This window comes from Chiloscyllium punctatum, chromosome 39, assembly GCF_047496795.1.
Source record: "Chiloscyllium punctatum isolate Juve2018m chromosome 39, sChiPun1.3, whole genome shotgun sequence".
Classification (NCBI taxonomy): Eukaryota; Metazoa; Chordata; class Chondrichthyes; order Orectolobiformes; family Hemiscylliidae; genus Chiloscyllium; species Chiloscyllium punctatum.
The window spans coordinates 37,136,975-37,164,904 of NC_092777.1; the positions used below are offsets into that span (position 1 = coordinate 37,136,975).

Genomic DNA, 27,930 nt, shown 5'->3' on the forward strand with positions numbered 1-27,930 from the left:
AGGCCCACTGATGATGTTACCTAGCTTGGTGATAAAACATCTGAGAACAAACCTTCCAGTTCAGTGAGCAAACTTACAACCTGAACCACAGCCTGAGCGACAAATTTTCATAAAAATCACAAATTTCTATAACCCTTTAGGGAGGGTATTCTCTGTATAATTTCTAAGATGGTGGCAGCACACGGTTACCAATTTCTTTTTTTTAATATCAATCACAATGTGAATATGGCTGTAATGGTTATGTTCCTTGAAGCTGTTTGTAATTGTAATTGTGTTTGCTGCTATCAACTATACACATAATTGATTTTTATGGTACGTGACCTGTTTGCTTCAATTGGATGCTAGACTTGAATTTGAATGTTTTAAACTGAAGGTTGACCCTCAAACAAAGAATTTTTCTTAACTTCACACTCCCATGATGAACCTAAAGTCATAACACAAATGGAAGGAAAATGGAGTGCCATTAAGAAAAGGGTTTTAACATATTTACCCCAAATATTGAAACAAACTCCACGGAAGGTCAAAATAATTTCCACTGAAAGGGGACTTAATATTTCTCTTTTATTGTACAGATGGATTCCTTGATGTAACCCAGTGACATTTGTTTGAACTTAGTTCATCTTCCTCAGGCCGTGGGTGTTGAGTTAATGGATAACCTTGCTGAATTTTCAAAAAGCTGAGATGTTAAATAACACTTTATTCGAGTAGTTTGGTGATGGGGAGTGGGTGGGAGGTAGTGAAGTGAGGAGGGAGGGAGAGGGTATTACAAAATTGTAAACAACTAAACTGGATACAGAACATGACAGGAGACCAACTGGGGTTGGGGAGAAAAAGAAGAGGAGGATATTGATTGTAAAAGAATAAATTTGAGTTTTCAGATGGGAGTCTAAAAAGATGGCTAAACATAAAATGAGGCAAAAGCATGCTAAAAGTACCTTAAAATGTCTGTACAGCAATGTAATACCCGAAGTAAAGGAGGAGCTAGCAGCAGACACCTGTTGGGAGGGAAATCAGTGAAAGAGACGATGCTGAAGCACGAGAAAGCATCTTCAGTGAGGAGAACTTAGTGGGTTGCTCATCTTGGTGTTCTCCTGAGGATCCTAGAACCACAGCTTCCAGCATCCAGTATTTTGATTCACTTTCCATGTTACCAAGAAATCAGAAAATTCCCCCAACAGTACTGTAGATGTATAGTCTACAATTAGCTACACTGATGGCCAAGCTGTTTCAGTACAATGACAACAATAGCATCTTACAGATAATGGGAAAGTTGTCAAGGTGTACTCTGTCCACAAGAGGGGAAACTTTGCCACAGGATCTTGTACTGGGGAATGAGCCAGAGCAGCTACAATAAGTCAAAATGGATGAAAAGTCTCTGTAATTGTGACTATAATATCTTGTGCTTCTCCACCATCTTAAAGTACATAAATATGATGAAAAAAATAATTTAATAGATTGGAGACAAGGAGATCAAGTGTTTGAGAGTAGAATTGGAAAAATAAAATAGGCAACAAATTGGCAAACATCAACGCAGGAATAAAAAAGAACCATGTTATATATGTAAATACTTTATCTCTAATGCCTATACAATGCCTAAATAAGCTTTAAATCCAGCTTCCAGAGCAACTGGTGCATTGTAATTTCAATGTGAGCTCTTGTGGTGTCATGGTAGTGTCCTTACCAATGAGGAGAAAGTGAGGACTGCAGATGCTGGAGATCAGAACTGAAAAATGTATTGCTGGTAAAGCACAGCAGGTCAGGCAGCATCCAAGGAGCAGGAGAATTGACGTTTCGGGCATAAGCCCTTCTTCAGGAATTTCCTGAAGAAGGGCTTATGCCCGAAATGTCGATTCTCCTGCTCCTTGGATGCTGCCTGACCTGCTGCGCTTTTCCAGCAATACATTTTTCATCTCCTTACCAATGAGCCAGATATCTCAAGTTCAAGCAAGTCCCACATGCCCCAGAGGTGATTCATACAATTTCAGAAGCAGGTGATTTGAAAATATCTGAAGCACATACATATAGACTTGTACAGAAGCAGTGTGTGGTTGAATTGGAATGTATAGTTTGAATATATTATTTAACTAAATGTAAGACGACAGATTGGCTTCAATATCATCCTTCACCTTTGGACAACCATTCTTTGCTTAATGTTACACCCCTGGAAAACAGATGGTGAAGGGTAATCATTGATAAGTGTAATCATTTACAGGGATTGTCAGTGAATCTGAAAGAGACACTCCCTGATGCAGTGAGTCCAAATTAGAGTAGTGCTAGAAAAGCACAGCAGTTCAGGCAGCATCTGAGGAGCAGGAAAATCGATGTTTCGGGCAAAAGCCCTTCATCAGGAATAGAGGCAGCGAGCCTCCAGGTGGAGAGATAAATGGGGGTGGGAGGGGTGTGTGTGGGGGGAGCTGGGAAGAAGGTAACAAAGAGTACAGTAGGTGAATGGGGTGGGGATGGAGGTGATAAGTGAGAGAGGAGGGTGGAGGAAAGTAGCAAAGAGTACAATGGATGTCCCTCCATTTCTTCCTCTCCCGATGTCCCCAGCAGTACCCTTCCACCGACACTCTCATTCATTTGGCTGAACTAGTCCTCACCCTCAACAATTTCTCCTTCGACTCCTCCCACTTCCTCCAGACCAAAGGGGTAGCCATGGGCATGTGTCTGGGCCCCAGCTATGCCTGTTGCTTTGTCAGCTATGTACAACAATCCATCTTCCATAGTTACCACACCCCACCTCTTCCTCCACTAATTGATGACTCATCGGCGCCACCTAGTGCTCCCGTAAGGAGGTTGAGCAGTTCATAAACTTCACCAACACATTCCACCCCGACCTTAAATTCGCCTGGACCATCTCTGACACCTTCCTCCTCTTCCTGGACCTCTTGATCTTCATTAATGATGACCGACTTGACACTGACATTTTTTACAAACCCACTGACTCCCACAACTACCTGGATTACACCTCTTCCCACTCTACCTCCTGCAAAAATGCCATCCTGTATACCCAATTCCTTCACCTCTGCCGTATCTGCTGCCAGGAGGACCCGCTCCACCACAGAACACACCAGATGGCCTCCATCTTTAAAGACCACAATTTTCCTTCCCACGTGGTTGAAGATGCCCTCCAACCCATCTTGTCCACATCCCGCACCTCCGCCCTCAAACCCCACCCCTCCAACCGTAACAAGGACAGAACCCTCCTGGTCCTCACCTTCCACCCTACCAACCTTCGCATAAACCGCATCATCCGCTGACATTTCCACCACCTCCAAACAGACCCCACCAGCAAGCATATATTTCCCTCCCCACCCCTTTCCACTTTCCGCAAAGTCCGTTCCCTCCATGACTACCTGGTCAGGTCCATGCCCCCCCAACAACCCACCCACCCATCCTGGCACCTTCCCCTGCCACTGCAGGAATTGCAAAACCTGCGCCCACACCTCCTCCCTCACCTCCATCCAAAGCCCCAAAGGAGCCTTCCACATCCATCAAAGTTTCACCCGCACATCCACCAATATCATTTATTGTATCCGTTGCTCCTGATGCAGTCTCCTCAACATTGGGGAGACTGGACGCCTTCTCGCAGAGCGCTTCAGGGAACATCTCCGGGACACCCGCACCAATCAACCACACTGCCCCATGGCCCAACATTTCAACTCCCCCTCCCACTCTGCTGAGGACATGCAGGTCCTGGGCCTCCTCCACCGCCGCTCTCTCACCACCCAACGCCTGGAGGAAGAACGCCTCATCTTCTGCCTCAGAACACTTCAACCCCAGGGCATCAACGTAGACTTCACCAGTGTACTCCTTTCCCCTCCCCCCACCTTACCCCAGTTCTTAACTTCCAGCTCAGCACTGTCCTCATGACCTGTCCTACCTGTCAATCTCCCTTCCCACCTATCCGCTCAAGCCTCCCCTCTGACCTATCACCTCCATCCCCATCTCCATCCACCCATTATACTCTTTCCTACCTTCCCCCACCCTCCTCCCTTACCAATCACCTCCATCCCCATCCCCATTCATCTATTGTACTCTTTGCTACCTTCTCCCCAGCCCCAAGCTCCCCTCCCCCCAATTTATCTCTCCACCCTGGAGGGTCCCTACCTCCATTCCTGATGAAGGGCTTTTGCCCAAAACGTCAATTTTCCTGCTCCTCAGATGCTGCCTGACCTGCTGTGCTTTTCCAGTACCACTCTAATCTAGACTCTGGTTTCCAGCATCTGCAGTTCTCACTTTTGCCTTGATGCAGTGAGTTACTAGGTAATGACCTAATAAAATGACACCGCCATGACTATTAGTGGCTACAGGGGCCAGCACGGAAAACAACAACAATGTACAATAACATGAGATGACCATTTCATATATAGCATTTGTGAGAATCTGGTTGTAAGGATTAGTTTCTTCAGCCATCAGCAGAAGTGCACTATATGAACCTGCCCCATCCCCAGCAGATGTGCTTTTCTGCATGTCCATCATTTTATGGAGCTGGAAGGATGTCATTAATGTCTAAGAGAGTGGGATCTTGCTGTCCTATTAATAGGCTATTAACAAGCATTATAATTTTAGCATTGCTGAGTTTGTAATGTAGAATGTGCGTTCTTCATGTGGATACAACTGAGAATTCCCATCATACAGTTTTCTAAGCAGTGAGTCCATTGTGGAAGTGACCCAGTTTATCCATTTTTCTTGAGTGTGGTTCCTTTTTTGTTTAGCTAAACAACTTAATAACTTCATTATTTCAGTCAGAATGCTTTGGGAATATAGAAAATAAATATGAAAATTATTAAGAGAACATACAGAGATCAATGGCTACAAAACTTAGGCATCATTCCATCCGTAGCAGGTGTGTTGACAGTGTGGTCCTATCCCTGTGCTTTCATTTTGCTAATGAATCCCTGCGGGCACTTTACCAGATGTCTTCTGAAAATCCAAGTTTACTGAGTCAACCTTTATCAATACTATTAGTAACATGGTCAAAAAGCTCCAAAAGGTTCATCAAGCAAAAATTCCCATTCATAAATACATGGCAATTATGCCTAATCAAATTATTATTATTAAAGGTGTTCACTTGTCACAACCTTTTCAATAGATTCTCTGCTACCTATGTAAGGCTATCAGGTCTTTCATTCCCCATTATCTATCTTACTTCCATGTTTAATAATGGTGTGACATTTGCAATCTTTTAATCTGCAGAAACCATTCCAGAATCTAGAGAATTTTGAAAGATGATCACAAATACATCCACTGTCTCCATAGCTACCTTTTCCAACATTTAGGGATATAAAATGTCAAGTCCTGGGGAATTATCAACATTTAGAATCATAGAGTCATAGAGATGTACAGTATGGAAACAGATCCTTTGGTCCAACTTTTCCATGCTGATCAGCTGTCCTAACCTAACCTAGTCCCATTTGCCAACATTTGGCTTGTATCTCTCTAAACCCTTCCTATTCAGATACCCATTCAGATGCCTCTCAAATGTTGTAATTATACCTGCCTCCACTATTTTCTCTGGCAGCTCGTTCCATATAGGCATACCCGCTGCATGAAAACTTTGCCCCTTAGGTACCTTTTACATCTTTCTCTTTCCTATGGCCTAAACCTATGGCCTCTAGTTCTGGACTCCCTCTCCCAGTGAAAAGACCTTGTCTATTTACCCTATCCATGCCCCTCATGATATTCTAAGACTCTATAAGGTCTCCCCTCATCCTCCAATGCTCCAGGGAAAATAGCTCCAGCCTATTCAGCCTCTCCTTATAGCCCAAACCATCCATCACTGGCAGCATCCTTGTAAATATTTTCTGACCCCTTCCAAGTTTCATAACAACTTTCTTATAGGAATAAGACCAGCACTGCACAAAATATTCCAAAAGTGGCCTAACCAATGTCCTGTACAACTGCAACATGACCTCCCAACTCCTATACTCAATGCACTGACCAATATAGGAAAGCATACCAAACACCTCCTAAACTATCTACCTGCGACTCCACTTTCAAGGGACTATGAACTTGCACTCCAAGGTTTCTTTGTTCAGCAATACTCCCCAGCACTTTACGACTAAGAATGCAGCACCTCACATTCAACTAAATTAAGCGCCATCTTCCACTCCTCGACCCGTTAGACTAACTGATCAAGGTCACATTGTATCTGAGGTAACCTTCATCACTGTCCACTACACTTCCAATTTGGTGTCATCTGTAATTTCTATTAATTTCTCCAACACAACCTCCTTAGTGATACTAATTTCCTTCAGTTCTTCATTCTCTTTAACCCCTTGGATCTCTAATTCTGGCAAACATCTTGTATATTCTCCAGTGAAGACAGACATAAAGTAATTGTTTTGTTTCTTTTCCACGTCTTGATTGCTCTTTGTAAATTCTCCTGACTCTGCTATCAGGACCCATCTTTGTCTTAACCAAACCGTTTCCTCTGTATTTATGTGTAGAAGCTTTCACAGTTTGTTTTTTTGCTAGTTTATGTTCATATTCTATTCTCCCTTTCTTTATCAGTTCCTTGGTTCTCCTTTGCTATATTGCAACATTCCCTCAAGCTTCAGGTTTCTAGCAATATGACAGACCTTTTCTTTTATCTGCACAGAGCCAGACTTTACGCAATCAGATTGCCACTCCATTCCCACCTTTTTATCATTAAGGAAGAACTCTCATTTCTCACAGGAGATTCGGTTCATAGCTCCTTCAATGGTACTTCTAATCTAACAAGTCTCTCGCGGTGCAGGATAGTTGGGGGAAATCAGACTACAGACACTTTGTCACTGCAGTAGTTGTCATATTTTGTGACTTAAATATCCAACAGAGTAGACAGTCACTTGGACATCTCTTGTGATAGGGTAGGTGCCAGAGTTGAGTGCCAGTGCACAAGATGGGAAGGATGGCAGGTAATTCATGGAGCGTTTAAGATAGTTCTTTGGGCTAAAGGGATCAGAGGCTATGGGGGATAGCAGAAACAGGGTACTAAGTTGAATGATCAGCTATGATTGGACCAAGTGACCTCCTATTCCTCCTACTTTCTGTTTCTGTAGTAGGTTAGGGTGTGCAGGGGTATCTGGTTCAGAAAATGAAAGGGGAAGCCATGGGGAGGAGGGGGGAGTTTTCTGAAGTCCAGTGGCTATGGAAAGAGGTCTGGTCAGAGAGGGAAGGAGGCAAAGGAACACCAGGAAGACCTTGGGGGTTGAGGGAGGAAGGATGTTTCCAGGGTGTGGGAGTGGGATGTGGGAAGAGAAGGGTTCTCAGGCCTTGGTGGGTGGATTAGTATCAGGTCCAGCATGGGGAAGTAGGAAGACTGGGGTTGGGTTCCAGGAAGAGATCAAGATGTCTGATTCTGGGGGTGGGGGGGAGGTGGTGCAGATTACTTTAGGTTGTAGGAATGGGGGTGGGGTTGCAGGTGGGATGTTGTCAAGTACTCTGGGAGAGGGGAGGTGTTTGGTTGTGTGTGGTTTTTGTGGTAGGCAGTGTAGTTGGCATTTTTCATAGCAAGTTTAATAGTTAACAAGCAAGTGGACTAGATATTTAATTCTCACTTGGGTAACTATTAACTTAACTGCAGTTCTCTGAATTAACTTGATACTTTCAGAAGGTTCAAAGAGCAGGGGAATTACCAACTGGAATCTTTAATTTCCTGGCCAGTTTCCTCAGGCTCTGCTTTTTAAAGGCTTTCTCAGTATCCCAACATGTAACTCCCACCTACACTGCAGAAATTACTACCCGGCCATCAGAAAATCCTAGCGCTTCCTTCTGGAGAATACCATTTGGGCAGGATTTTCTGATAAGCTACATTCTCACACAGATTGCCACTCCAGCCCTTCTATTTTATGAAAGAAGAGAATTCCGAAATTGAAAGGAGATTCTGATCAGGGCTCCCTCAGAAATGCAAAGGAGTACTTGCATTCAGACAATATTTTGCTAGTGCAGAACAGTCAGGAGAAAGCAAACCATGCTCCTTTTCACAGCAATCATGTTCTGAAATGTAAAAATCCTGATGGTCATATGAACAGTGCTGTCAAATGCTAAATATATAAGGTAAATGCGATGTTACACTGTTGGGAGATTAGGGTGCCAGATAGGAAGAGGGTTGTATGGTGCCAAGTAAGTATCGTGCTGGTTGAGTAGGATGCCAAGGCAGCGGATAAGAGGATGCCTGCTGATTAAGATACAAGCTGGGGAAGGGAAGACTACGAAGTGTAGGATTCCACATAAGTAGTGAGTAGGATGCCAGCTAAGTAGGGTTCCAGCTGGAAATGGTGCCAGAATGCACGGTATGTTGCAGATGGATACGCTGCCAGGTGGGAGGGAATACGATGCCAAATGGGTAGAGCTCAACTACAGACATGAGGAAAGAGTGACTGTCTTTGGCATCAAGGCCACATTTGACAGATTATGGATGAGCCCAGCAAAACTGGAGTCACTGAAAATCAAAGGGAAAACTCCATCCATTGCAGTCATACCCAGTACAAGGGAAAATGGCAATTTACCACCACTTTAGCAACCATAATTAGGGCAGGGTACACTGACCCAGCCAGTGAAGCCTACATCGAGATTAGATTACATTACAATGTGGAAACAGGCCCTTCAGCCCAACAAGTCCACACCGACCCGCCGAAGCGTAACCCACCCATGCCCCTACATTTACCCCTTACCTAACACTACGGGCAATTTAGCATGGCCAATTCACCTGACCTGCACATCTTTGGACTGTGGGAGGAAACCGGAGCACCCGGAGGAAACCCACGCAGACACGGGGAGAATGTGCAAACTCCACACAGTCAGTCGCCTGAGGCGGGAAGTGAACCCGGGTCTCTGGCGGTGTGAGGCAGCAGTGCTAACCACTGTGCCACCGTACCGCCCACTTGTATCTCTTGTATTAATTAAAAAAATCAATTAGTTTAACTTATGGAATGGTGTCTGATCATGTTAATGAAAACAGATATAACACCAGCAATGTGAAGCAGACAGTCAAACATGGAAATATTTAAAAATATTGACTAATGACACTACAGTCTAAAATTACTGATAATTTCATTTACCTAGAGTGGCTTCATTAAGCCTTCAGCAATAAAGCTAGGTGGACATAAATATTTTTTCAAAAATTAAAGTGACAAATACTGAGGGATAATTATATACTTCTGGTGTTGGCCAAATGACAGTAGATGTCATTAATAGTCCTGATAATTTTTTGTCTCTAGTCGTTTAATGCTTGCAACATTTTCCTGCATGAAATCCTAGTGAGAACACAGCTTATTGTATTTGAAATATGGATCAGGATTATCAACTTTAAATGTCCTCTGCAAAGTATATCTTGGTTTTATAATTCATTTTTTAAAACTGTGAAATGTAAAAGTTATTTACTGATTTATTTCTTATGAGAAACACACGTTTATTGGATTGGCAATATTAGCAGGTTTAATTTACAGGTGTGACACTGATTTACTCCCATTTTACGTTTGGAAATATTCTGATGAGATTGGGAGAACACATTGAACATACATTGACATCAATGCAATGTGCTCAACGTTGGGAATAAACTTCAGCAAGCATCTATGGATCAAAATCGAATCCAAGAATTTTATTCAATCCATCTGAGTTGAATTTGAACCAATATCAAATCGTTCTTGACAGTTGAATTATTTATGCAACATATGTATAAACCCAGGACATGGCACTCTCAGCACACGATCCGAGCATTTCCATAACGCATATGTTTTCACTTACTGTTTTTGCCACTATGTAAATGTTTAGTTTGTAACATAACATCGCGCAGCTCTAAATAATGTACATATTTGGGATTAAAGTAATTGATTATACAAAATAGTCTTTAAGCCAAAAAGAAAGGAAGCATACCTAAGGTCTAGGCAATTAAAAACAATGTCCTTAAAGAATATAGAGAAAGTATGGGGTGAAAGGAGGGCCAAGAAGGGTTATGAAATGTCCTTGGCCAGCAGTGTTAAGGAGAATCCCAAGGCATTTTATATATGCATTGGGAGCAAGCAAGAGTGGATGCACTCAAGGAGGGAGACTATATGTGGAGCTAGAGGAAATAGGTGAGATCCTTAATGAGTACTTTATATTGGTATTTACCAAAGAGAGGGATGTTGCGGGTGGGGAAAGGTGTATGAATACTTTTGGGTGGGTCAGCATAATGCAGGAGTAAGTGTTGGGCGTCCTGAAATACATTAAAGTGGACAAGTCCACAGGGCCAGCTGGAATCTAACCCAGAATACTGTGGGAGCCAGGGGAGGACATAGCTGGGGCCTTAACAGCTATCTTTGCATCCTCTTTAGCCTCAGCTGAAGTTCCAGAGGACTGGAGAATGGCTAAAGTTGTTCCTTTGTATGAGAAGGGAAACCAAGATAATCCAGGTAATGACAGGCTGGTGAGCCTGAAGTCAGTGGTCGGGAATGTTGGAGAAGATAATGAGAGGAATAATTCACGTTTGGAAGCAAATGGACTTATTAGTGGTAGGCAGCAAGGCTATGTCTCACCAATTTCATTTTAAGGAGGTGACAAGAATGATTGATAAGGGAAGGGCAGTGGGTGTTGTCTACATGGACTTTAGAAAGGCATTTGATAGGGTATCTCATGGAAGGTTGATACTGAAAGTAGATCTTCATGGGATCCAGGGTGTGCTAACTAGATAGATACAAAACTGGCTTGGTCATAGAAGCTAGAGAGTACTGGTAGAAGGGTGTTTTTTGGAATGGAGATCAGTAATTTGGGATGTTCTGCAGGGATCAGCACTGGGACCTTTGTTGTTTGTAATGTCCACATAAATGATCTGCAGGACAATGTAGATAGTCTGATTAGTAAGTTTGTGAATGACACCAAAATTGGCGGAGTTGCAGATAGTGAGGAGGTTTGTTAAAGGATACAGTGGGATATCGATAGACTGCAGGTTTGGGTACATAAATAGCAGATGGAGTTTAATCTGGAAAAATGTGAAGTGATCCATTTTGGAAGATGAAATTCATTTGCAAATTATACAATAAATGTCAAAACCCTTAGAAGCATTGATATACATAGGGATCTGGGTGTACAGGTCCACAGATCCCTGAAAGTGGCAACACAGGTAGATAAGGTGGTCGAGAAGGCATACAGCACACTTGCCTTCATTGGCTAGGGCATCAACTGTAAAAGTTGACAAGTTATGTTGTAGTTCTATAAAACTTTAATTAGGCCATATTTGGAATACTGTTTGCTTTAGCGAGGGTGCAGGGAAGGTTTAGGAGAAGGTTGCTGGTCTGGAGCAATTTAGTTATGAGGAGAGGTTGGATAAACTCAGATTGTTGTCACTGGAAATATGGAGGCTGAGGGGTGATCTGATAGAGGTCTATGATGTTATGAGAGGCATAGATAAGGTGGATAGTCAGAGGCTTTTTCATGGGGTTCAAAGGTCAACTGCAAGACGGGACAGGTTCAAGGTGAGAGGGGGCAAGATTAGGGGAGAAGTGCAGGGAAAAATTTTCACACAGAGTGTGGTGAGTACCTGGAACACACTGCTAATGGAGGAGGTGGAAGCAGTCACTTTACCAATGTTTAAGATGTATCTTGAGAGACACGAATGGGGGGGGGGGGTGAACAGAGGGATGGAAACCGTACATGGGCAATAAGTAGCAAATTTAAATAGTGATTAGAATTGATTCCAGCTTGGTGGGCCAAAGGGCCAGTTTCTGAGCTGTATTAAATTGTATTGTATGACAGAATTGTATAAGATCATTGCCTGGAAATTTGCCAGTTATGGGTCTATATTTATTATTTGTAGTCAAGAGAATTTGGACTTGAACCACTTCCTTCCTCTTACTGCTAAATTATATTGTCCAAATCCCTTTCTGAAATGCCCCATTTGGAACTAAACCAGCAGATAACAGTGAGTATCCATCAGCTACACAGTGTTTGTAAGCTAACATAACATTTATTTCCTTATGGCAATCAATCCCTTGCTCCAATGAGGGAAATGAGCCAATTCTGAATTTGTTTCGGGATCAGGCCAAATGAATGGTGGAAGTCACATCTTGACCTCTTTTTACACAACGGCAGGCCTGTCAGAATTTCTAAGCATACATTTTTATAATGAGCTTGCACTGAAATTTATTTAAATAAGCAGAGCTACAAATCTAACTGTCTCTCTTTAGAATATTTGGCCTAATATGCCAATCAGTCAGATTGCTATTCTGTTCAATTTTTTTTCTGTTAACACTTGAGTTCCACATTTCCAGCTGGGAATTCCAATGCCAGCTACTTCAGAAATGGAAAGCATGCCTGAAGTCAGTACCAGCTCCCCTGTAGTGCAGAGTAGTTGGGGGAATTCAAACCACATCCCCTTGTGGCAACGGTCAGTGTACCATGTTATTCAGTTTAAAGTTCCAGCAGCACAGGCACCCACTTTGACAGCTGCTGTAAAATATTACAGATGGGGTTAGGGTGGCAGTTAGTTAAGGGGCTGGGCTGTCAGGGAAGTGGGGTCACAGGGAAGTAAGATGCCAGGTGGGTAGGATGTCACATAAGTAATGGAGTGTGTCGGGTAGTTCATAGGGGCTGGGATGGAGGGGTGGAGTGCCAGACCTGGCCTGGTGTCAGCCCAGTCTGGGGTTGTTGGGCTGGTGCGATTAGCCATCCCCCACCAACCCCAATGAGGGTGTTGGTCAAGTCCCAGGATTCAGGCTGGTGCTGAGGTGAGGGGAGAATCCACTGGGAGGTGGTGAGGGTTTTTTAATATTTGTGGAGAGGGAGGATTGGTTTTGGATTGGGATGTTTAGCTGTGGCAGGTGGCACTGGGGTGTAAGAGGACTGGGGGAGGAGAAGTTGAAGGAATTGTACAATTGAGCAATTGGAGGAGGTCAGCTATTTGTTATCAAGGAACCAGACTAGGTTTTTAATCATCTAATATTTCCTGGGCGCTGTTGACTTAGTGGAAGCAAAACCCTCCGAATCTCCAGTTGTTGTGGGCTTTTTCAGAGGATCCAGATGCAGGGGAATTGGCTATTGGAATCTTCAATTTACCAGATAATTTGCAGAGTCAGCTGCATTTGGGACTCTACAGGATCCCAGTGCGTAACTCCATTATACAGGTATATTGCTCCAACAATTGGCTGGTCATTCACACCTACTTAAGTGTAACCCAAATTTCTGAAGCTCTGTTTGTGGTCTAGAAGCTTGATCATGGTGGACATGGATCAGAAAATCTGCTTTTTGTGAAAGTGGCTTCAGTGGACATTGCGAGGAATCCAGATCAGGAATATGCAATGCAGATTGAGTATGTTAATTATATAAAGCAGGTTTCTCACTGAATTTCACAGGTTTCGATGACCCTCCCCTTCATACTATTAGCCACATAAAGTTGGCTTATAGCTGGGTTTTGATCCTTATTGTATCTTTAAGCCAGTTTTCTGAGGTTTCCTAAATAGTAGATTGTAGTTTATTAGTCAGTCACCTTTTCCCATTGTGCAACAAATGGCCTTGTTTTCTTTGCTACATTTTTGACTCTCTTTTTTGAAGCCTTTATTTGCTTTCCTGGAATCTTGGTGATTGCTGCTGTGTTAGAAGTTACCACCAAATATGTTGGAAACATACAAATTTCTTTATCATTTCTATAATCCCGTATGAGCCAGATAAAGGGGACTAATTCATTACAGCATCTTCTGTTCCAAAGAACCTCGAGAAACTGTTCACTTCCACCAATACTCGAGTTCTCTGTTTACTGATAATGCCTCTCCTATTTGGTGCATCCAAGAAGACTTGTCTTTCGTAGCCTATGAAAGTGCAACAGCTGAGCTACGTTATCTGCTGCAGACTAGTGTATGGCTAATATCAAAGATCAGTATAACTCTGCCCATTACTGTTAGGGTCAGTACAATATTAAGATGCTGTACCAGAGAATTCTTCTAGACCATTCAAGGTGATCACTGCCAGAGAAATGAATCTGGAGCTAATTCATACATGAAGCAAATATCTGATGATTTGTTTGAAAACAGAAATGTGAATACAAAAATAAACTGCAGCAACTGCTATAAATCTGAAATAAAACAGAAAATCTTGGAAATATTTAATGGATCAGGTGGCATTTGTGGAGATAAAGTTAACAGTTCAGGTTCATGACCTGAAGTGCATAAAATTGGAGGTGTAACGGCCTTTAAATAAATATAAAGGGGATGAAACAGTGATTTATTAGCACTTTTTTCAATTTAATATGTTGCATATACTGCTCACAATGCAGGATGCTTTGCATAATGGAAGCTACAGTCAGGATGGGTAATTGTTTTGGGAAGCTCCTCTATTTCACCTGGAAGTGGTTTCCTGACTTTCTAGTTGCCCAGCAATTTAATTCCATGTCTCTCTCTAACCTCTCTGCCCTTGACTTCCTGCATTATCAGATGAAGCTCAACAGATGCTTGAGGAATAATATCTGATCCTTTGATCACCACGCATGACGTGGTGTTCAATAATTTCAGGTCTATCAAAACCTCTGTTCTTATTTTTGTGGATAGTGTTAGTAGTGATTCTGTCACTCAAATCAACATCCTCTCTATGCGTCTTCTCTGTCCCATTAGCATCTCCTTTTGTCTTGCACCATCATTCCTTTTGCCATTTAATCTCTCCTGCTGTCCACCCTATCATTAATCTTTTTCCCCTTCATCTTCCTCTTCCTCTGACTCTGGATTTTCTTAAAACTAATGAAATCTACAATTTTCGTTTTCTAGTTGCAATAAATAGTCACTGAACTGAAAAGTTAACTTTGTTTTTCCTCTCCAATGATGCAGTGTGACCTGCTGCATATTTCCCACATTTTCATTTTTTAATAAGATATATAACCTTGTCTGCAGGGGAAAGAAAGCAGCTAATAGAAAGGGCAGATAATTTATAGCCTGGCAGATTCTTGAGAGTCCAGGAGCATTACATATGCAACCTGATACCAGGCCTGCACTGATCCAGCAAAAATGCATACATGAGCAAAAAACAGCAATACTTGTAAGTGTGCAGATTGTTTTAGAAAACAGAAATGTCACTTTATAACCTTAATGTTATGTTATCAGAAGGAGAATTATGAATCTTCCATTCTGCAGAAGTTCATATAAATGTGTTGTTTGAAAGCTGTTGGAGAATGATCAGTGCTTAGCAACAGGCCAAAATTATTATTTTCAATAATGGTTTATGACCTCAATTAGAGGAATGTCACAAACTCAGCAGAATGCAGATACACTGGTCGGATCATTGCATTGGCAAAGTTTCTATGGTGCGCAAACTGATCTTTAAATAGCAATACGACTCAGTTGAGAGGTGGCTTGGGATGTTATTTTACATTTTGGGGAGAATTTTAATGCACACCATCTACTGCATGCTCTGTAATTTTGCAACTTGAACAGTGGTCCGCATTTGTTAGAGTTGGGAATGCAGTTTGTCACCCTTAGAGGAATGTGATGACGTCGAAGCTAGCATAGACAGAGTTTGATGTACGGACGGTGGGGTTAGAACTGAACTGCTGTGGACAATGATGTCTACTAATGCAGAGTGAACATCCATCAATTTTTGCTTTCCATATAAATATTGCACATTACATCTCCTAATAAATTGGGTACATAGTCTGCCCTCCATCCTTTACACCCCCCTAACCAATGCTTATTTCCATTTCAAAGCATAATAAGTATAATTTGTAATGAGGATAAATAAAAATGTGTCTATTCATAAAATGGTCTTCTTGAAGCCCAAAATCTTTTCTTCCTTTCATAACACATTTACTCTTAAGCTGAGACTCTGTTTTAAGTATTTCTTCATTAGGAAAAGCGATCGTAATGGGAAGCTGCATTAGTCTGTTAGAATGGTTATGGCCTTGATTCTATCTGTATATCGTCAAACAATATCCTTGCAAAAGGTCAAGACATATTTCAGGTTATGACTGAATGCTTGCTCATTCTCGTCATTTCATGACTTCTTTGTTGGGTCTGTTTCAGTGGGTTACAAGGATCTCCCTGATCCTGGGAATTAAAGTTACTTTGCATCTGTGCTGACCAGTATTACATGAAGGGTCTGTCAAGATGCTGATGTAATATTGAACCACCACTTTGTTTAATCAATAACCAATTGAAGCTGAAAAAGGAAATGACAGCAAAGAAATGATGGTCATTTACAATGGAGAAAATAAAGAGCAAGGAGATGTCCATCAGTTTCCAACTGCACTTGCTACCTCATTGGAAACATTGTTGAGATAGGCAACATTTAAGGACAGCCACGTTGGTTCCAAACGTGGAACCAACAGAGTGCAGAAGGTAGCAATAGGTGGAGGAGAGAAATGAACCAAAATAATAGATCAATGACACAACATGGAAGTTGATTTATGAATAAGAACTGATGAAGATTTAGGGGGACCAGGAAGAGAACATTGAGCAAAGATAATCAGACAACGAGAAGTATAAAACATTGGATAAAGCCATGATGAATAATTGCAGGAGGGGTAACTAGGATGGATAGACCTAAAAGGCAGAGTAGTCCAAGAAGCAGCAAATCAGAATGACTCTAACACACTGCGCAGATCGATTTTTGACAGTCAAGAATAATCTGTTTTCTTGATTAATCATAAGAATTTTTACTGTCTTTAGTCGAAATGTTTTCACAGACTCTCAAAGATCAAAGGGTTTATGACTGTATGATTTTTGGAAATGTCAGGAGTTGCCTGCTGTGCAGAGCCACTAAAAAATCAAATGACACCAAATAATCAGAGTCTATCTGCGTCAATATGATATTTTCAGAAAGGCTTTAAAATGCAAAGTATTTAGAGCATCACAGTGTTTAACTTAGGATTCAAAATGTGGATTTGAAACCAGAAAAAAGTCTCAGCAGAGCTGCACACAGGTTGTGATTTTGAGGAGATGAGTACCAACAACGTGTTCATCGAAATGGTAGCGATGCTTCTATTGAGCTTGGACTTGGTCAGCACTGCTTTTAAGTGATTTTAAAATATGAATCATTCCTTTAACCCACTAATGCAGTTGAAAATATATGTAAATAAGCACAAAATGCTGGTGAAGCTCAGCATGTCTAGTGGTATCGGTGGAGAGAGGAGCAGTTTATGTTTTAAGTCCAGAAAGAATCTGCTGAAGAGCTGTGTTTTATATACATTGAAGGATATCCCCCACTAAGATCATAGCCCCCAGTCTGTTCCTGTCTCCTGACATCCAAGACCTGCCCCACCCTTTAATCCCCCACTCCTAATGGTGTCCAATCCTTCAACACCTGGAAAGGCACGTCCGGTTGCCATGACTTATTTAATGGAACTGCTTGCAATCTCTCAGCAGCACATACTACTGAGCGCTACCAATCTGGTTGGGTGGCATCTCTTGAGGAGGGATCTGAAGGGCAGAAGCTCCACTCTGTGTTAAAGAGATATGCAGCATAACATCACTACAGCACATCCTTTTCCATTTGTGGCTGCCTTTTCTAATGGGGAGGAGAGAGCACTACACTTTCCCTTAAAATTCAGCCTTTAGTTAATTATTTTACTGCCCTAACTTAATAATAGCCCCATTATGCTAGCATAAGCACAGTCTGCTGCTAACCTCCAACCTCCTATGTTGTAGATTCTTAATCATGGACAGGCTCACAAACTGAGGGCAAATGCTTTCTCAACAGAGACTAACACAATGTCCTGACTTCATCAGCATCTTCCCTTTGCAAACCCCCATGACTCTCGCTTTTCTTTGCTGTTATAAATTCACTGGCCTAACAAGACTGTTTTTGAATCTTATGTACCATTGTTTCTGATACTCTTCTAAACAGCTTCATGGGAAATCCACACAAAAGAGAAGGATTTCTGTGTCTAAAGAAAAGTACAAAATCTCAATGCCAACGCTATAAAAAATAGATGAGGGTAACCTAGGTATCTGCCCATACATGGAAATGTTTCTAAGATTGTACAGGTTACATCCATCACTCTGCCCTCATTAATCCACTTGTTACTTCTGTAAAAAACTCAATCAAATTCGTGAGACATGATTTCCCACAGACAAAGCCATGTTGACTGTCCATATACAGTCCTTGCCTGTCCAAATACATGTACATCCTGTCCCCCAGGATTCCCTCCAACAACTTGCCCACCACTGATTTGAGGCTTACTAGTTTATAGTTCCATGGCTTGTCCTTACCACTTTTCTTAAATAGTGGCACCATGTTGGCCAACCACCAGTCTTCTGCCACCTCATCTGTGACTATCAATAATACAAATATCTCAGCAAAGGGCCCAGCGATCACTTTCCCAGCTCTCCACAGAGTTCTGGGATCCACCTGATCAGGTCCTGGTAATTTATCAACCTTTATGTGTTTCAAGACATCCAGCACTTCCTCCTCTGTAAAAAAGGAGATTTTTCAAGATGTCAACACCTATTTCCCTACATTCTATATCTTTCATGTCCCTCTCCACAGTAAACACTGATTCAAAATACTCATTTAGTATCTCTCCCACCTTCTGTGGCTCTACACAAAGGCCGCCTTGCTGATCTTGGAGCGGTCCTATTTACTCCTTAGTTACCCTTTTGTCCTTAATGTATTTGTAAAAACCCTTTGGATTCTTCTTAATCCTGTTTTCCAAAGCTATCTCATGTCCCCCCTTTTGCCCTCCTGATTTCCCTCTTAAGTACACTCTTACTACCTTTATACCCTTCTAAGGATTCACTCGATCTTCCTTCTTTTTCAGAACCAAACCCTCAATTTCTCTCATCATCCAGCATTCTCTACACCGACCAGCCTTGCCTTTCACCCTAACAGTAAAATACTCTCTCTGGGCCCTCATTATCTCATTTCTGAAGACTTTCCATTTTCCAGCCATCCCTTTACCTGCGAACATCTGCCCTCAATAAGTTTTTGAAAGTTCTTACCATCAAAATTAGCCTTTCTCCAATTTAGAACTTCAACTTTTAGATCTGGTCTATCCTTTTCCATCACTATTTTAAAACTAATAGAATTATGTTTGCTGGCCCCAAAGTGCTCCCCCACTAACACCTCAGTCACCTGCCCTGCCTTATTTCCCAAGAGTAGGTAAAGCTTTACACCTTCTCTCATAGTACATCCACATACTGAATCAGACATTTTTTTGTCCACACTTAACAAATTACTCTCCATCTACACCCTTAACACTATGGCAGTCCCAGTCTATGTTTGGAAAGTTAAAATCCCCTACTGTAACCACCCTCTTATTCTTACAGATAACTGAGATCTCCTTACAAATTTGTTTTTCAATTTCCTGCTGACTGTTAGGGAGTCTATAATATCATCCCAATAAGGTGATCGTCCCTTTCTTATTTCTCAGTTTCACCCAAATAACTCCCCTGGATGTACTTCCAGGAATATCCTCCCTCAGTACAGCTGTAATACTATCCTTTATCAAAAACACCACTCCCCCTCCTCTCTTGCTTCCCTTTCTGTCCTTCCTGTAGCATTTGTATCCTGGAATATTAAGCTGCCAGTCCTACCCATCCCTGAGTCATGTTTCTGTAATTGCTATGATATCCCAGTCCCATGTTCCTATCCATGCCCTGAGTTCATCTGCCTTCCCTGTTAGGCTTCTTGCATTGAAATAAATGCAGTTTAATTTATCAGTCCGACCTTGTTCTCTGCTTTGTCGCTGCCTGCCCTGACCCTTTGACTTGTTCTTTTCTCAACTGTACCACTCTCAGATTGATCTCTTTCCTCACTATCTCCCTGGATCCCACCTCCCCACCTTACCAGTTTAAATCCTCCCAAGCAGCTCTAGAAAATCTCCCTGCCAATATATTAGTCCCCTTCCAATTCAGGTGCAATTCGTCTTTCTTGTCCAGAAGAGATTCTAATGTTCCAAAAATGTGAATCCTTTTCCCATACACCAGCTCCTTGGCCGTGCATTCATCTGGTCTATCTTCCTATTCCTACCCTCACTAGCTCATAGCACTGGGAGTAATTGAGATATTATTACTCTCAAGGACCTCCTTTTTAAATTCCTACCTAACTCCCTGTAATCTCCCTTCAGAATCTCATCCTTTTCCATTCCTATATCATTGATTCTAATGTGCACAATGACCTCCTGCTGGGCCCTCTTCCCTTTGAGAACATCCTGCGCCCTCTCTGAGACATCCTTGATCCTGGCACCAGGGAGGCAACACATCATTCTGATTTTTTGCTGCTGGCCACCGAAACATCTGACTGTGCCTCGAACTAGACCTAACACAGTCGATCTCTTGGAACCTGATGTACCCCTCATTGCATTACAGCTGGTCTCGAAACCAGAAACTTGGCTGTTCATGCTACATTCCCCTGAAAATTCATCACCCCCTACATTTTTCCAAACCAGCATACTTGTTTGAAATAGGGATGGCTACAGAGGACTCCTGCACTACCTGCCTACCTCTTTTACCTTTCCTGGAGTTAACCCATGTATGTGACTGTATCTGTGAATTTTCTCCCTTCCTATAACTGCCATCTGTCACCCCTCCCCTTGCTTTTGTAAATTCCTCATTACCTCTAACTGTCTCTCCAACTGATCCATTCAATCTGATAGGATTCACAACCAACGGCACTTATTGCAGATATAATCGTCAGTAACAGTCTCCCTAAACTCCCAAATCCCACAAGAAGAGTATATCACTCTACAAAGGGCCATTTTTGCTTCTACCAATCTATAGACCCAGAAAATACCACTGTCTTATTCCTCTACAAAAAACTGCTTCAGGTTAACTTAATACTTATAGCTTATATTTTTAAGTTTAATCAAGAGACATATCTCAATAAAGCATATCAGTAAGATGTTCGACAAATTTCCCCGTGGGAGACTGGTTAGCAAGGTCAGATCTCATGGAATAATGGGAGAAGTAGCCATTTGGATGCAGAACTGGCACAAAGGTGAAAGACAGAGGGTGGTGGTGGAGTGTTCAGACTGGCGGCCTGTGACCAGTGGAGTGTCACAAGGATCGGTGCTGGGTCCACGACTTTTCGTCATTTATATAAATGATTTGGATGTGAGCAGAGAGGTGTAGTTAGTACGTTTGCAGATGACACCAAAATTGGAGGTGTAGTGGACAGTGAAGAAGGTTACTTCAGATTACAACGGTATCTTGATCAGATGGGCCAATGGGATGAGGAGTGGCAGTTGGAGTTTAATTTAGATAAATGTGAGATGCTGCATTTTGGGAAAGCAAATCTTAGCAAGACTTATACACTTAATGGTTATGTCCTGGGAAGTGTTACTGAACAAGGAGACCTTGGAGTGCAGGTTCATAGCTCCATGAAAGTAGAGTTGCAGGTAGACAGGATAATGAAGAAGGTGTTTTGGTCTGCTTTCTTTTATTGGTCAGAGTATTGAATACAGGAGTGGGAGATTATGTTGCGGCTGTTTAGGACATTGGTTAGACCACTTTTAGAATATTGCATGGAATTCTGGCCTCCTTCCTATAGGAAGGATGTTGTGAAACGTGAAAGGGTTCAGAAAAGATTGACAAGAATGTTGCCAGGGTTGGAGGATTTGAGCTGTAGGGAGAGACTGAATAGGCTGGGGCTGTTTTCCCTGGAGTGTCGGAGGCTGAGGGGTGAACTTATAGAGGTTTATGAAATCATGAGGGGCATGGATAGGGTAAACAGACAGAGTCTTTTCTCTGGGGTGTGGAAGTCCAGAACTTGAGAGGGCATAGGCTTAGGCTGAAAAGGGAAAGATGTAAAAGAGACCTAAGGGGCTGCATGTTCGTGCAGAGTGTGGTACGTGTATGAAATGAGCTGCCAGAAGAAGTGGTGGACGCGAGTATAATAGCAACATTGAAAAGGTATCTGGATGAATATATGATTGGAGTCAAAGAGTCAGAGATATACAGCATGGAAACAGACCCTTCATTTCAACACATCCATGCTGACCAGATATTCCATCCTAATCTAGTCCCACCTCCCAGCATCTGGCCCATATCCCTCCAAACCCTACCTAAGCATTTACCCATCCAGATGCCTTTTAAATGTTGCAATTGTACTGGCCTCCAGTACTTCCTCTGGCAGCTCATTCCATACACGTACCACCCTCTGCGTGAAAAAGTTGCCCTTTTGGTCTCTTTTATATCTTTCCTGTCTCACACTAAACCTATGCCCTCTAGTTCTGGACTCCCCCACCCCAGGGAAGAGACTTTGTCTATTTATCCTATCCATGCCCTTCATGATTTTATAAACCTCCATAAGGTCACCCCTCAGCCTCCGACACTCCAGTGAAAACAGTCCCAGCTTATTCAACCTCTCCCTATAGCTCAAATCCTCCAATGGCAAAATCCTTGTAAATCTTTTCTGAACCCTTTCAAGTTTCAGAACATCCTTCCGATAGGAAGAAGACCAGAATTGCACTCAATTCGAAAAGTAGACTAGTCAATGTCCTGTACAGCCGCAACATGACCTCCCAACTCCTGTACTTAACACTCTGACCAATAAAGGAAAGCAGACTAAAACACCTTCTTCACTATCCTACCTACCTGCGACTCCACTTTCAAGGAGTTATGCATTCCAAGGTCTCTTTGTTCAGCAACACTCCCAGGGACCTTACCATTAAGTGTATAAGTCCTCCTAAGATTTGCTTTCCCAAAATTAAACTCCATCTGTCACTTCTCAGTCCATTGGCACATCAAGATCCTGCTGTAATTTGAGGTAACCTTCTTCGCTGTCCACTACACCTCCAATTTTGGTGTCATCTGCAAACTTACTCACCATACCTCCTATGTTCATATCAAAATCATTTACATAAGTGGCGCAAAGCAGAGGACCCAGCACCAATCCTTGTGGTACTCCACTCGTCACAGGCCACGGGTCTGAGAAACAACCATGCACCACCACTCTCTGTTTTCTCCCTTTGAGCTAGTTCTGTATCCAAATGGCTAGTTCTCCCTGTATTCCATGAGATCTAACCTTGCTAACCAGTCTCCCATGGGGAACCTTGGCGGATACCTTACTGAAATCCATACAGATCATGTCGACTGCTCTGCCCTCATCAATCCTCCTTGTTACTTCTTCAAAAACCTCAATCAAGTTTGCGAGACATGATTTCCCATGCACAAAGTCATGTCCCTCAGGATTCTCTATAACAACTTGCCCACCACCAACGTCAGGCTCACTGGTCTATAGTTCACTGGCTTGTCCTTACCACCCTTCTGTTTGGAGGGATGTGGACTGGGTGTTGGCAAGTGGGACTTGATTAGGTTGGGATATCTGGTCGGTGTGGACGAGTTGGACCATAGGGTCAGTTTCCGTGCTGTACACCTCTGTGATTCTATGACTGTATCCCCTCATCAGTTAATGATCATTTTGGTGAATCTGAGAGATATTAGCTTTGTATTTTCTGAATTTGAAATGTTCTAAAGATATGACTCCAGTTTCATTTCAAGGTGACTATTAACTTTGTTGATAATAAGAACAGATTTCAGATATAACAATTCATTTATTGAATTTTGACCATAAAAAATAATGTATTGTTTTGGTCGGTGAAGTGATGCATTTCCTAATTGCTGTGATAACAGTAAATTTTGTTTTCCTGCCAGTAAATGAAAGAAAACATATTTGACAAATCTTGGTATTGGGTTGTAATGGCAGTGCTGGAGTGATTCCTTTTATACCAGTTCAATAAACAATGCCTAAAGACTTAAGTTAATTTAGTTATTTGCTGATAAGTAGCATATTACAAATATTGGCTCTGTTCACACCTTGTGATGAGTAACTATCGTAAACTGTGATTAAGAATATGTTTTGAGGAGTCAGAGCCAAATTATTATATTTTACACTTAAGATCACCTCTCACAACCCAAGGGCATTAAAATTATGTTCAGAAACAAAATCAGAAATTGCTAGAAAAGCTCTGCAGGTCTGGCAGCATCTGTGGAGAGAAATCAGTGTTAACATTTCAGATCAAGATAATTCCAGACTTGCTGAGCTTTTCCAGCAATTTCTATTTTTGTTTCTGATTTACAGCATCCGCAGTTCTTTAGGTTTTTACTAACATTATGTTGTTGCTTTACTTTTTTTGAGTCTAAGCAGATACAGTAGACGATGTTCACCCAGTGCAGTGTCCAGAGAAGTAAACAGAAGGCTGTATAGTGATATCAGTAGACTGGTGTATACAATAGTTCTTCTATAATGCGATGGTCACATTCTTGTGCAACCCCGTATTATAGAAAAATCGTGCTTTTGAAACAGCACTTAAAGTGTTATTGATATAATTATGTTACAGCCAACACACATTTTAAATGTTTATGCTTTAGAAACAGTGTTCCCCATTCATTAATTGTGTTATAGCAAATTCGCGCTAACGAAACATGCGTTATAGCAGAGCGACCTGTACCCTTTTAAGATAACAAAGATATTTTGCATGCTTTGTTTTACTGTAAGACTAAACAAAATGATTTGTAATTTCCACATAGTCAGCAGTAATCCCTACTACTCAGATATTGTATATTATTATCTTGATATTGCATAAGTCAAATTAGTTTAGTCGGTGTTGTAATTTGATTGTATTAATTTTATGATGTAGAATGCTCTTAATACAATCCTTCCTGTTGTGAGCAAGGTCCTTTTATCTATTTTTTTCTACTAAACGCACATAACATAACCCTGAGTAATCATCTAGGAGAAAGTGAGGACTGCAGATGCTGGAGATCAGAGCTGAAAAATGTGTCGCTGGAAAAGCGCAGCAGGTCAGGCAATATCCAAGGAGCAGGAGAATCGACGTTTCGGGCATAAGCCGTTCTTCAGCAATGAAGAAGGTGTGCCAAGCAGGCTAAGATAAAAGGTAGGGAGGAGGGACTGGAGGGAGGGGCGTTGGGAATGCGATAGGTGGAAGGAAGTTAAGGTGAGGGTGATAGGCTGGAGAGGGGGTGGGGGCAGAGAGGCCGGGAAGAAGATTGCAGGTTAGGAAGGCTTGAGTCTGAGGGTTGGGATTGAGATAAGGTGGGGGGGAGGGGAAATGAGGAAGCTGGAGAAATCTGCATTCATCCCTTGTGGTTGGAGGGTTCCTAGGCAGAAGCTGAGGTCCTCTTCCTCCAGGCGTCGTGTTGCCATGGTCTGGCAATGGAGGAGGCCAAGGACCTGCATGTCCTTGGCAGAGTGGGAGTGGGAGTTAAAGTGTTCAGCCACGGGGCGGTTGGGTTGGTTGGCGCAGGTGTCCTAGAGATGTTCTCTGAAACGTTCCGCAAGTAGGCTGCCTGTCTCCCCAATGTAGAGGAGGCCACATCGCGTGCAGCGGATACAGTAAATAATGTGTGTGGAGGTGCAGGTGAATTTGTGATGGATATGGAAGGATCCCTTGGGGCCTTGGAGGGAAGTAAGGGGGGAGGTGTGAGCGCAAGTTTTGCATTTCTTGCGGTTGCAGGGGAAGGTGCCGGGAGTGGAGGTTATGTTGGTGGGGGCTGTGGGTGTGGGGGGTGGGGGGTCAGGTCAGCAGGTCCTTGGCCTCCTCCATCGCCAGACCATGGCAACACGACGCCTGGAGGAAGAGCGCCTCATCTTCCACCTAGGAACCCTCCAACCACAATGGATGAATGCAGATTTCTCCAGCTCCTTCATTTCCCCTCCCCCCACCTTATCTCAGTCCCAATCCTTGGACTCATCACCGTCTTCTTGACCTGTAATCTTCTTCCTGACCTCTCTGCCCCTACCCCCTCTCCAGCCTATCACCCTCACCTTAACCTCCTTCCACCTATCGCATTCCCAATGCCCCTCCCCCAAGTCCCTCCTCCCTACCTTTTATCTTAGCCTGCTTGGCACACCTTCTTCATTGCTGAAGAAGGGCTGATGCCCGAAACATCGATTCTCCTGCTCCTTGGATGCTGCCTGACCTGCTGCGCTTTTTCAGCAACATATTTTTCAGCTCTGAGGAATCATCTCAGTCACTGAATGAATGTTACTTAGCCATTCTCTTTAACTGGACCTCCATTAAAGGGTTGTTATTTAAGAATATATAAGAAACAACAAAGAAAAAAAAGGTGAAAAAAGGTATTGAAGCTCACCCCACTACCATATTAATTCATTGTGACATATAATTCATTTTGAATAATGCTAATGATTTTTCTATTTAGTTGGTTGCTAGATAATTCTAAGCATTCATCACATTCATCCAGATGTATGCATTTTACATTTATTTTTTCTTTAGTTTCCTCTTATGTTCACTGGGCATACTTCTTCATTCCTGGGCTGTTTTGTGCAAATCAATAGGTACAGTGAAGTATGGTGTGAAGTATTGACACCGGATTAAAAAGAAAAAAATGTTTTAATCCACTGCATTGATCAATTTTTATATTAATTTAATCAGAGTAGCCAGAGGCTCATGTGCTACCAGCTGGTAGACAATAGCTGGTTTGAAGTTTAGATTTGTTTATCATAAATCATTTACAGCAGAGGACTGTACTCAGCAGATTTTTCCATCATGCAGTTTGATTTAACTCTGACACATATAAAGTCCAAACTGATCTACTCTCAATCTGCTCTACTGTATTCTATTAAATCTTACAAACATAGGCCAACATCAGCTGAAACATGTTGTGCAATAGAAATGGACACCAGCAGCAATTGCACCAAAAAGATTGAGATAATGCCTGTTTAGGTGCTGGCAAGTCACTTTAAAACAGTTCAACAACAGGCATTTGCTTTCACTTGCAACTGAAGCATGCTAAGCCAGGCACAAAAAAGTCCATATTATCATGACATTCAGGTTTATTTCAGAATCTATATGTCATTTTTCAGAGTGAATATCAGTAAAAAACATACCCTTTTGATTCAAAGATTTTCAGTTTTATCAGATTTTGATCCTTGAATTTTGTTGGCAAAGGATTGAATGTTTTGGTTCATGTTATCTTATTAGGGGAAAAAAAATCAAAATCAGAAATTGAATACAATGTTTTCAAAGCTTAGTTTGGTTATGGACTTCAACATTAAGAGGAACATGCAGGGGAATGAGGACTGGAGGCAGTAATGAACTCTCCTTGACAGGTTTTGTGCCTTGAGGTTCTCTTCCAACCATTCGTGGAAAACATCAGAGGAGTTTTTAGTTCACATAAATCCAGTCCATAACTACAGAGTGCCCTTTGGGGTATATCAGAGGGTAGGTTAAAATCAGCCGTAGGAGAGAGTAGACAGGGTGTGGGAGGAGAAAATCCCAATCTGATGGTTAGTGTTTATTCTAACCAATCCTGGTGGTCAAGGACCTGGTTTTGTCGTTGGCATTTCAACTGTGGGGAGGATCTTCCCCAACTCCAAAACAACATCCAATTCAGAGAGTTGTCAATCCTGCTTCGATCACCAACCCTGGTAGGAGGATCTTTATCGTTATGGGAGAGAAGGTTTTGATGAGCGTGAATTTGAGAAACTGCGAGAATTACTCCTACTCCTCTTGACCATAAGTAAGTGCTGTAATAGCATTTAAATTTTGTCCCAAACTGTTTTTTGCTTGCCTTCATTCTTATAACTGGTTTCCCAAGACTTGGGAATTTCAGCAGGCCACAGTTAAATTTGTAAAAAAAGTTAACTTAGCAGTGTCAGTTTAATTAATTTGTTTCAATAGCCAGCTTGCCTCTAGGGATCAGGTTAGCTGATGATCCCTTCTCAGATCTCAGTTGTACTTGCATGTGAGTTGGAGGAGAGTTGAAGTCAAGTCTGAGAACTTTCACATTTTTAATTTCTGATATGACCCCAATCTAATGGTTTTTAATCGTAAAATTCAATATATGGAATCGAGCAAAAATGGAGACCATTTGACCCATTATGTCCACGTTAGTTCTTTAAAAGAGTTACCCATGGATCATATTACCTTGTTCTTGCCCAATTCCTCTCCAATTTTTAACCTTTTTTAAGTGCAGATCTGATTTCTTATAGAAAGTTACTATTGAAACTACTTTCACCACCCTTTCAGAAAGTGCCTTCCAAATCAGAACCATTGGCCAAGTTTTAAGA

The 27,930-nt window shown here is 42.0% G+C and overlaps 1 protein-coding gene across 3 annotated transcripts in view; it reads left to right on the top strand.

The window, feature by feature from the left end:
• Positions 1-27,930, top strand: part of LOC140463959 (alpha-1,6-mannosylglycoprotein 6-beta-N-acetylglucosaminyltransferase B-like) — an 864,396-nt gene that overhangs the window by 130,549 nt on the left and 705,917 nt on the right. The window lies entirely within an intron of this gene.